The sequence below is a fragment of the Ambystoma mexicanum genome, chromosome 6p, assembly GCF_040938575.1.
Source record: "Ambystoma mexicanum isolate Mex_15411 chromosome 6p, UKY_AmexF1_1, whole genome shotgun sequence".
In the NCBI taxonomy this organism is placed as follows: Eukaryota; Metazoa; Chordata; class Amphibia; order Caudata; family Ambystomatidae; genus Ambystoma; species Ambystoma mexicanum.
In genome coordinates this window covers 255,537,758-255,550,179 of record NC_090935.1, presented here as the reverse complement: position 1 = coordinate 255,550,179, position 12,422 = coordinate 255,537,758, and the positions used below count along the sequence as shown (strand labels likewise).

Below are 12,422 nucleotides of genomic sequence, written 5' to 3'. Positions count from 1 at the left end.
TATGTGGAGTGCTGGGGGAATTCAATGCATCCCTTTTCTCACTAACCTGGTAACATTTTTGTTTCAATTGCAAGTTTACCTGAACGGCTGGTGGCAGTGGTTTTACCTTTATGACTTTTAGCACTCATTACTCGCAGGCTGCCAAATCTCATTTGCTTATTGTTTCCTAGGTCTTCTTCGGCCATTCTAAGGTAGTAACAACCTCGGCTGAAGTTTCATCTTCGGGGGGAATGCTTTCAATTTCTTGCAAGGCTCCAAAGTGTTGGAGATGGCAGGAAGTGAGGAGTCCAAAACTCCTCAGCCCTTTGTCTTTCACCTTGCCTAAAAGGAACAAAGTCCCAATGGGGGCTGGCTGTCATGAGTGCACAGCCAGACCGCCCCTTTCTGTAAACTGTGGGGAGAGTTTGCAGAAGTTGTGCTTTAGTTCATGATAAATATTCTTATCCTGGAAGCTTCTGACAAGTCGACTACTGGACCCGACTCCGAAGAGGAAGATGAAGAAAAGACGTCTGTACCGATTTCCATCGACCGTAGAGGCTGCTTTCTAACCGAGCCTGATGCAACCCTTTCTTCCAATTGACCTCGGGGGTCCCAAATGTGACTCCTACCCGGAGGCTAGTGAACTCCACTAGTCTCAAGAAGACCCTCATTTCGAGCCATCCCATGACATGCTGTGACCTTGCTGGGCTTCAAATCTCCAATACCCTGGGTCATCGACCACGAGTGCAACGCATGGCCTTTCCGAAGTCTGAACCGCAGTTGGTGGACTCCTGCTGGATCTCCAGAAATACGATTATTCAAATCCTGCAAGTCCACTCACCAGAGTGCTGGACCGAGAGAGTGAAGAGAATCTAAATGGAAATATGAATTCTTCATCTGGCTCCTGTAAAAAGTCGTCAAATCTACAGAGCCAGGAGAAAGCATGAAAAGTCCTTTGCTGGAAGCCTCCTTTGGTGACTGCTGCTGCAAATTCCCATCCAGTGTCCAGTTCTTTCATCTCCAGACCAAGAATCCAGGGACCGGGTTCTGTGTTGCTGCATCCTGAAGGCATCCACTCCAAAGCTCTTCTTTTCTCCTAAGGTTCTGTGTTGTCTTGAGTAATACTTAAAGTCTTGTTTGAATCCTGTGAGGGTGAGTGGGTGATTCGTATGGTTGGGTGTTTGCCCATACCACTTGCCCAAGCCTAATGCTGGAACGCACATAGAGAGTCTTCTGTGAAGTCCCTGAGCATGTATAACTAACTCTGAAGCTAATACATACTTGTTGAAGAAGATATCCTCTAGAACTCCGACTTTCCTGCATCTGAACCCTTTCCTGACATGCCTACAGCTGGCTCCTAGACCACTAGGGTCCCTCTTCTGCCGCTGAGAAAAGTCATGCTATAGACTAAGGAAGGACTTTATAAGATAAGGATTCGGTCTTGAAAGTCTAACAAGTGTGAAAGTACTCACTTGTAAATGAGTTAGTGTTGTAACCATCCCTGCAATAGAAATGTTATACGGTGTCTAAAAGTTGATACTTGCCTTTGAGTTGCATTCTGCCCCTCTAAAAAGTATAGAAGCACTCCTTCAAACCTTTCAGCTTCTCACCACTCGCCATCAAGGAAGTGGAAAATATCATCAGGGAGCTAAAGCCCACCAACTGCCAAGGTGACGCCTGCCCTGCGCCGGTTGTAAAGGAAGCAGCACCTGACCTCGCCCCATTCATCACCTCCTTTATCAACACCTCTATCAAATCTGGCATAGTACCCGACAACCTCAAGGATGCGTGGGTCATCCCTCTAATTAAAAAACCTAACCTAGACCCTAGCATTCCCACTAACTACAGGCCCATAACCACGGTGCCTTACCTTCTCAAAATCTTGGACCGTGCAGCATACCCCCAGATCCAAGATTACTTCGATACTAACAACTTACTAGGACTTGGGCAATCTGGCTTCCGCCCGAGACACGGCACTGAGACAGCCCTGATCGATTTAAAAACACAAATCGAGGATCTGAAAGACAAGGGCAAACAAGCGCTCCTACTTCTACTCGACCTCTCTGCGGCCTTCGATTTGGTCGCACCTTAAGATTGCTGCCCACTTCCCTGATGCAGCTACTTCATGGATTAGCTCCTTCCTGGCAAACCGATCCATGAGGGTCTTCTCTCCTTTAGCCTTGCTGACCGAGCCCATGTTCCTTGTGGAGTCCCGCAAGGCTCTTGTGCATCACCCACACTTTACAACGTATTTACTAAACCGCTCTTTGATATTCTTGACCATCTGGGTGTCACCTACACGAATTATGCGGACGACACGCAGATACTCATCCCTATCACTGGCAATTATGTAACCGATGCTAAAGCACTTAATGCAGTATACACTGTCATCCAGGCCTGGATGACTCACCACGGGCTCTGTTTTAACGATGAGAAAACCGAGTTACTCATCTTAGGCTCTCAATCCAAACTCACAAAACTTGACCCCAAATACGACTCCTTCAACATTTATGGCAATGTTATCAAGGTTACCAACGCCACTAAAACTCTTGGAATTTACCTAGAATCCACTCTCTCTAATAGACAAACCAACACAGTAGTTTCATCATCCTCGTATACATGTAAACTCATCACTGCCTGCCGCCCTTTCTTGACAATGAACAACTGCCTGATCCTCGCAAGAACCCTCATCTTGTCGAAAATTGACTACTGCAATGCCCTTCACCTAGGGACGAGTCAAAGAAACCTCGATAAACTTCAGGTCACCCAGAACAACGCCATTAGGGCTGCTCTCAACATACCCAGGCGTGCCCACATCTCATTTTACCTACAATTCCTTTGTACCAAACTACAGCGCTCTCTCCCTCCTAAAACAAGTCTGGCTGCTCGGTCTACGCTACTAAATGTTCTCAGGTGGTACAGCCTTACACTACAGATGAATTTATGTACTGCCTCAGATGTATGGTTTTATGAAGCTCTTAGTTGGACTTTTCATAACAGTCATGAGGGCTAAGCATGTTGCATAGAAATAGTCAGATTTGATTCCTTCCCAAGAGGGATTCCTTGTCAGCTACATGTAGAGAAGGACTCTGTTCATTAGTTAGCATAGTCCTTTTGGGGCAGCTTTTGAAGCTTCCTCTTTACACGGATGCATAATTCCAAGTTGCCCATTTATTGTTTTGCCTTCATGCTCCATCTCGTGGCTGTGCCTTCTCCTATGGCCACTCCTCCATGGGCCTTCTGACCCTTTTACCCTTCCTGGTATTCTTGTGTCTGCACTTAGTTATGTTTGCTTTTCTTGGCTCTACTTCCCTTATGTTATCACAGGACTAGATCCGTAATAAGCTTCCATGGCTAGTGTCCATCAGGGGAGAACAGGTATGCTTGCGTCATGTATTCCCGTTTACATCTATGAAGCAAGAACCAAACAGAATACTGTTTTTTGACTTTGAGGGATCCAGTTCTGGAGTGGTAGCAACCATGTTGCGGACATTGCAATTATCTAGGTCCGTCTGAAACTCCCTCCCTTCTGAATGTTTCCATAGCTCCATTCAGCCAGCCAATGCACATAAGTATGTGAGATGGGTGGAAGCCAGTAATCCACCACTTGAAACATGGGTGGAGAGCTGAAAGATTCAGAGGTCTTCACCAGGAGCTTCAAAATGTAGTGGAACATTGATAGTGGAGATTAAAAGAAGGTATCTGCCATGTTTCAAGGTACATTTTTAATTCAATCCTACGGAGGATTGGTGTCGACTGATAAAGAAACGCAATGTTTGAGTTCATGTTTAAATGCCTTGAAACAACATATCCACAAAATAAGGCACTGTAAGATCCACCAAGTGATTTAGCCAACACTGCACAATCAAACCGATACATACATAGTGATGAAAGATGAGGACTTCAAGACACGCAATGATTGCCAATTTTCCTGACTGGGGCTGTCCAATTGCCTTTTCTTGAACTGGGCCTTTACACTTAAAACACGATGATGCTCCCCTCTAACTGCCCGTGGTTCATTTGATTTCATTCGCTAATTTTGTCCCTAAATTCCTGATGCAAGTTGGTTTCATGATGGGCGTTTTTCAAACTTTTGATGAATGAGTGTTACTCCTGAGCATCCAGGTTCGTTTTTCCCTGAGCATTCCTTATACTAGAACCGTACTCCAGAGGCATTTAAAGAAGAGTATAATATTGCCCTTCTCAGTCTCAACTTTTATAGATTTAAATTCTTGATAAGCAATCTATTACACTCTCCTGTACCCTAAACCATTAAAATAAAGTATATAAAGAGTCAATAGCAATTCAGGAAATGGGAAACATTACATACAAGATATCAATATTAACGAAGCATGAGAAGGACCTTTCTAAAAACAGATAAATGATGTGGCATGACTGAGGCTGATATGAAGCTCATTCCATTAGTCGGGAAACCTCTACCATCTAGTAGCTTACGTTGTTCAAGCTTGAGGAGCAGGATAGGCCTGGCTCTGCCCTACATTCCCCTGAGGCCAATAAATTGAGTATTACTAAATTGTGTAATCATAAGACCTATTATTACAGTGCTTGGAAATGGGGGAAATTGGTCGGGAGGTGCTATATACTATGTATAGAAGTGCATCCGCAATTTGAACAATTTTAAGTGTAAAAAATTACAATACAGAGATTGGGGGGTAAGGGGGATGGATATTTTTAGGGAGACAGGGAAAAAGCAACAAAAATTTGGGAGAAAAAAAGTCATTTTCAGCTTCAAAATGTATTGGCGAATATTTAAAAAGGATTTTACATGCATAGTTCTTGTTAGGTAATGGTGTATTCCTTACCTAATTGGTGTATCATTGTCTGTCACATTTACAATTTTCTGGTTGCCCTGTTAACGGGTTAAATCCCGCCTGCAAAAGGTACAGTTGTTTATCAATTGTGGTCATGTTGTATATAATAAACTAAAGACAGAAAACGGGGCTAACGTCTGACTGATCATTATGTGTTAGTAATTCCAAAGGTCACAAATCCTCGGTAGCAAGTTATTATGAAGTTGTTAAGGTTACGTTTTTATCTGTTCAACAGAACAAAACATCACTGTGCCAATTAGGCAACAATGGCTAATCTCTCAAATTTACAGCATCATGTAATACAGTACACATACGTGTACATGTTATAGTCAGGCACTCGATCGTGCGGTTTAAAGAATGAATAAGTCAGCATTTTCAACATAATGTGTATGTGTTCTAGTCCGGCACTCGATTGTGCAGATAAAGAGTGAAATAAGTCGCGATTATAAGCATGTGTTAGTTTCCTCAGTGGCATGCATCAGCGCTCTGTTTAATGCGAGCTGTGCCGCATTGGGCTAGCTGTCAGCCCGCTGCGGTGTGCAGATATCTGCCGCATGATGCTTAGGGCTTACCTGAAAAGGGTCTGCAAAGGCTCCAAGCGTCGGAAAACAGGATCAGTGAGGCTGCGCTTTGGTTTTGTGTTGTGCTACGATTACCGAGGTAACCGTAGTCCTTTTTCGCTGTCCATGGTCACCAGTCGCAACGGGCGCCATGTTTTGGGCTTTGAAAAAGCAGATTGTTGGTCTCTAAACAGAGTTGTTTCCTGTACAGTGTTGATTGCAAACTAATTCCGTCCTGACTGGATACATTGAAATTTCAATTAATCTGATGGGTTCATTGTTAAAACTACCTTAATTTAGTATTGTGTCCTATTAATTTGGGCATTTCCAAATTAGTAGAGGAAATATCCAAAATAATATACACAACGCAAATGAGTCTCTCGAACTGGAAATACAGAGAAGTATGTTTAATTGTAATTTTGACAGAGGCACACTTGGGGGGATAGGGGGGCCATCCCCCCAAGTGTGCCTCTGTCAAAATTACTAATAAACATTTTTTCCTTTCTTGGGGACAAATGGGTGCAAAACTGCACCCATTTGCCTCCAAAGGCGGCAAAATAACACTATGCAATCTGGGTGGGGGGCTGATTGGCTTGCATCCCCTCCCCCACCCCAAGATCATATCCCTGGCGGCCTAGTGGTCCTTGCTGCTTCCCATAGGTGATAAAATGGGGTCAGACCCTCAATTGTGCCCTGAGGAAAGCAGAAAGAATCTTCGCTCCCTGTCCATAGGGGGGTGAGGGGGGGGTGAAGATTTCTGTGGGGGCTGGCCCACAGGCACAGTCCTCCAATGCCCCCAAATGTTCCTTTCCGAAAAACATTATTTTGCCTTCCTTGGGGCAAATGGGTGTAAGAAAGAAAACTGCATGAAAGGGCAGAGTCGACCACTGGAAGAAACATCTGACGAATGAATATTGAAGAGAAGATTGCTGCATCCTCCTGGACCGTTAAAGTGTCCGGTGAAGCCCTGCTGCTGTTCTGAAACTCCTTTTCCCAATCCACTAGAGAAGCTCCGGAAAGGACGACTTCTTCCCTTCGGTTGGTGGGACCAACTAACCCCCAAGACGAACCTTCCCCATCTGGCTGTACTTCTTTACTGCTGCTGGAACCAAGCGCCAGGGGTCGAGAAATCCGTAGTAGAGTGCAACGCCTTTAGGCTGGACCAAAGTTCCAGGAAGATTCTGAGGACCCTCCCGAAGCAGGACTACCCAAGTTCGAGTCACCTCACCAGAGTGCTGGACTCAACGAGTGAAGGAAGCCCATCAAGTGGCCAAGTTCCGTGGTGGAACTATTTGCCAGTAGCTGAAACCGCAAAGTGCTGCCAAACTGAAAAGACCCCGTAGCTGCCGTCGACCTCGGAACTGCTGTGCAGGAGTCCTCCAGACGTCCTCCCTCTTGTCCCCCATGACTGAGGCCCAGGAACACAGGATCTGCAAGTCTGCAACCAGGATAGAAGCCAGTTGGATCCTCTTCGAACCTTAGGTACTGTTCTGACTAAGGGGTACTTACCGCTTTGTCTGTAGCTTGCTTGTCTCAGTTGAGATTTGCAATAGCTGCCTTTCTAGAGTTATTCTAGCTCTAACTTTTCACCAGTGTAACAGCTTGTGACCCAACAGTGATCTTCTACAACAAACTCTAACTGTGCAAGGTTTGCTATCCAAGAAGTGCCTCAGCTCCATAGACTTTGTTCCAAATTGACTTTGGCTGTCCCTGCTCCCTGCAGGCTTTTCTGACCCATTTACTTTGATCCTAACTGGGCCTCATAGGTGAAACATTGGTTTAGAACTAATATTGCTGAGAAAGGTTTTATCTAGACTTCATTGGGAGATTTGAAAACTGCTCACATGCTTTGAGAACCATTTAACCAGTTTTCATTCCCTTAACCTTTCCTTTCCACAACCTCAGAATTCTACCAAGTACAAAAGTGATATATAAATGCCAATACTGTCCTAGTAAATGAAGTCACCTCAGGGTGTAAGAAGTGTGTATGAAGCATCTCTAAGGAGTATCTACTTGCTTATCTTGATTCTGAGAATGTGTTATGAAGTATATTTTTATTATTGCACATTGATCTTTTTAAAGAATGTTCATTTAAAACTGACCATTATATAATTTACTAGAAAACCTTGAGGGCTCATGTCATTTGGATACTTGTATGTGTGGATTTTGATGCTACAGCTCTACAGCTCACATTTATCCCTCTTGAGATCTGGCCGCTCATTCACTCTACCAACTTGTTTTGTACACACCTATACCAATAGGTGGGTTAACTAATACCAAGTGGACAAGACTGGTGTAGTCTCCCACAGGGTTACTGCATATGATCTAGATATTATGGCAGTAAGTGAGAAAGTTACTGTTCTTGAGCCACAGGAGTGTGTTGACATTGAACTTTGGAGTGCTGAAGTAAACGAAAAATGCCTGATCTAGACTTCCTTTTCGACAACTGGAAAAGGGAGCAGTTTCCCCGACTCGTTGCTAACAGAGTTTCTCTTTGGAAGTGCACATGGTTGACAGATGTTGATATACACAGACTACTTCTTTCTGTCTTCTTATTTATACTCTGAGCTTAGCCTGATCTTGTTGGGTGCATCACTGATGTGTGCACTTTTAGCCAAAATACTAAAAATGGCCCGGCGATTAGACTTTTATTGGCAGCAATTATAGAACAAATCAGGCAATTACCTGAGCATTTAATGAGATTGCCTGATTAAAAAGAATGTGTCCTTCTTTAAAAGTAATTACAGGAATAACTAATGGTCTATTGAACATATTGCAATTCCAGAAAGTGAGAAGAGAAAACAACCTGTGGAGAGACATCGATGGAGCCTAACGTATTGGTGCATAATATATGCCTGTTCAGCATCTATTATAATTTTTCTGTTTCCATTGATCCACACTGTTTACTTCAATGATTCCAAAAGGGAAGGAGCCCCGTTAATCCTTTCTACCCCAGTTATTTTTGCAGAACTAGACACTGTAAGAAGGCCAAGGCCACATGTGATTGTTCCTACTCCAGCAGCACATGTGGAGGTATCTATTTCTATGACAAGTGGCCCTAGGCTTAACTTTGGGGGAGGTCTGTTTTTGGTTTACTCCATGATCATTATATATGGAATCATTTGCCAAAGAAGAGACCCAAGATAAGTTCAAGGAGGATGATTACGAATTAAATGACTATCTAGACAGTACAGCACATTTGGGGAATAACATGTGGTAGCAACACATGAAAGGAGTGGGAAAAAGAACATCTAAGGAGGATTCCTATGTATGTGCACGCCTGCCTTATGCTATGGGAAAGTCTAAAATATTCATATCTATTGAGATAGATGTCCAAAAAGCTAGTTGCCTGACTCACCTTGGACTCTGTCAAACAAGAGGTCAGTTCCAGGGTCGAACGGCATCCTTGGTATGGGTGACAGAATGATCAGCCCCAGAAGAATATTATCATGTCCAAGATTTGAAGCTAAGAGAAAGAGCACACACCAGAGATCATGCGATAAGATATGGACTGGCATGAAGGGAGCTGGCATCAGATGGGAAATCAACAGGAAGCTCATCTGCGAAGGAAAGACTGATGAAGAGGTTCAAAGCTGCAAAGAAAGAGGCCAAATGCGAATCTGGGGAACAGTACTTTCTCCAGATGGCTGGGAAGAAGGCATATACGTATTCAGAGCTGTGGCAGTAACTGGTCATCACAAGCCGGTTATTGAACGAGTGAATAAGGGATGTAAACCCCTCTGGCCAAGGCTCGCAAAACTTCTGACATGGGTAGAAGAACAAAGGAGGCCCTTTGCAGATGGTGCCTTTGGCTGGTGCAGAGCTATGCGTCAGAAACAATGGCACAAGAAAAGTTGCAGAATGAACAGTGTGATAAAACATTTGATGTACCAGGAATGAAGGATGAGACAGTGGTGATGATGGATCACTACTGGGGCTGTGGATCCAGAGCTTACCTAAAGCTGCCCAGAGATTGGAAAGGACTGTGCTCTATAGTGATTGTTCATGCATTGGTGATTCCAAAGAGTGACTTGAACATTGGAGAGTTTCCAAAAGCAGATGCTCACTTGAGGAAGAAGAGATCTGCTGAACTTCTAATCAAATGAAGAGAGAAAACCATTTCTCAGCCAAATCAATAGAGGCCTTTGATGCTATTCCATATGAACACAGATTGTTCAGCAAGACTGCTTCAGTTTTTACTGTTGTCTTTATGCCTGGGATCCAGACGATGGCAAATACCAAGTGGTTGCAGATTACCAGATGCGAGCTTCTACAGATGATCAACGCCACCATAAAGGGATTTAAGGCCATCAAGGAGGAGCCAAGAGCCATACGCCTGATGACTCTTCAGAACAGATATGTCTTGAATATGATTACAGCCATGGATGCAGGTGTTTGTGCCAAAATCGGAGAATCATATTGCACATTCATACCTTCTCACGACAACGAGAATGGCACCTTGACAGAGGCCATAACAATGCTGACGAACTTACACGTCAAGATGGAACACGAAGTGGAAGACATTGCCGATGACAGCTGATTTGTGTCAATTTTCTCATGACTCCCACAACGGATTGGCGAACATTTTCAAGTTCCTGGGAGCCCTGTTGGTGAGGATCTTGTTTGGATTCTGTGTGATCAGCATAATAATCCCACAATGCAAGAAGACTGCGAAGAATGCAATAGGAATGAAGATTGTGATTGATATCGAATAAGGATTCAAACCAAAAGAGCTGACAGATGAGGAAATCAAAGACTACGTAAAGGCCAGTATTCATGCACCTAAGGGAACAAAGTTCCTGTATCCGAAGAACCACAAGAACTAAGTGGGAAGATGGATCTACTGCAGTCCCAATGGACAAAGCAGTCTTACGATCTGGAGTGTTGATAAACATGTGAAATCAGCAGGGTGTCTGAAAGGAGTCAAAGATATGGACTCCAAAGAAACATTTCTTCAGACGGGATGTCTGAATTGATGAGAGTGGTCAACGAATTCCCCAGGGGGGAAGAGGGGCAGGGCGTTGGGGGGTACAGCAAGAGCCAAAGACCACTACCAAAAGCACTTCCCCCCATGTTGCCAATATGCTGGGAACCGGAAATTGCGACATGTGCAGTACCAGTGAGGATGCCAATACTTCAAAGAATTCCTCAGACAAGGTATCCATTGAGAAAACCCTATATGCATTCACGAAGAATCAATTGTCTTCTGAACAGAGACCCGGAGATGTATGAAAATGAATGAGAAAGGGGATTGGTGACATCACAAAAAACAAAACTGATGCACCCAGAAAAGACACAAATGAAGAAGGAACATACACATTCTATAAGATTTCAAGGGGAGGTGTCGAAGATAAGCAACATTTCGGGATCGAAATGAAGATCCTTGTGCGAAGAAACACTGAAGACCATGCAAAGTCATTTTACACTTGTACAGATGCTGTAACGCAAGGAGACAAAGTAATCCTGAGGCTGGCTACCTATTGAATAGATTGCGGCGATGCACCAATGTATAGACATAGGAATGTATAGAATCTGGATGTTTCACAATGCACTTTAGTAAACTTGAACCTCGTGAATGGCAAGGGATTGAGTGTGGTGTAGTTGGAAAATAGCTGATGGCGAAGGAGAATTCAGGAGAGGCTGGCTGGCCCAGCACCAACAGTCGAGGCCACCATGAGCCTTGTTGTCTGTCAAGAAGCTACATGAATGTTACAAAAACAAACTTATGTTTGAAGTGAAATGGAAAAACACTGAAGGTACCAAGAGTTCATCATTTAATAGAATGTTATGCAACAAAGAGCGCGAAAACGTGGTCTGCAATCACATGGGCAGATCGAAATAGACTTTGGCTCGATCTACACCGAAACCAGAAGATAAGACCATGCCACACTCCCTTTTATTCTCAGGCACAGAGAGCTTCTGCAAGGGCAAATTCAAAGCCTAATTTAATGGCAGACCGCAGGAGTGAATATAGATGTTGGGCTAATTGGGTGGGGAGGCATGATCAGGCCAAACGCCCCCACCGCCATTCCCCCCACCCTCCAGCACCTGGGGTAAACAGCTTGCGTGCTGCTAGCAAGTGGAATATGTCAGAAAGGTACAATCGTGCCAACCAATTAAAGAGGGCCACGTATCAAAGAGCCCTGTAGTTTGTATAACCAAGAAGGTGTTGCGTATTAGTATGACACAGAAGATGACTTAAACTTGGGATGGGCTTAGTTGTCCACCTGATCTTAGAGACCCAATCACAACCCCCGTCAGTATGAAACGTATACCTAGATGTTCCCTTTAAGCCCATCACATCCCCAAGTAGGTTTTCTTAGTTTGCATGTAGTATGAGGTCAGTAGTGATGAATTTTTGATATACAAGAATGCTTTTTTATGAAATGCGTTGACTATGCTGTGCGATGTCCGTTGTAACTCCCTGTTTTAGATTATGGTTAATAAAACAGTACTAAGTTTTGCCAACTTCCTGAGTCAGTTGGATTATTGATGTATGAGTAAGTTATGCATCCCCCATCCATCTTTAAGTATTGCTACCTCGTCTTAAAGGTCCCCAGGTCGCAGGGTTCACTGCTGCCTCTCCCCTTTCGTACTGTACAGCCACCAGTTCTATATCATTAACTCCAATTGCCCAACCATGATAACACTCATTAACAGGACATGCCTGGCTGTTCCATATGAAATCCTCCATAGTAATTGTCTTCATCTCAGTACCATACTGGTGTTTGGAGAAATTTAAATTAAAGGGAGTGTGCATAACTCAACGTTGTCTCCTCCTCATCTTGGTACTTGACCAATATGTGTCTTCATTAACAATGTAAGACTTGGTTCATCGCTGGTATGTGTTTATTTTATCCAAATATCCAAATGAGGATGTGTCCTTCTAGTTGGTCTCTTCCTCGTCCCAGTATTGAGGTGGTGTTTCTGGGGATCACTTTGGAGGGGAGAAATGGGAAAGGGCTGAAAGTAGCCTATAAAGGCTTGAGGGATAGAGGGTTCATTCTGAAAAGGGAAAGAGGGATATCATGTCTCATCTAAGCACGTCCTC

General features: G+C 43.8%; 1 protein-coding gene across 1 annotated transcript in view; it reads right to left on the bottom strand.

Moving 5' to 3' along the window:
- Positions 1-12,422, bottom strand: part of ME2 (malic enzyme 2) — a 426,330-nt gene that overhangs the window by 148,559 nt on the left and 265,349 nt on the right. The gene's annotated exons all lie outside the window — the stretch shown is intronic.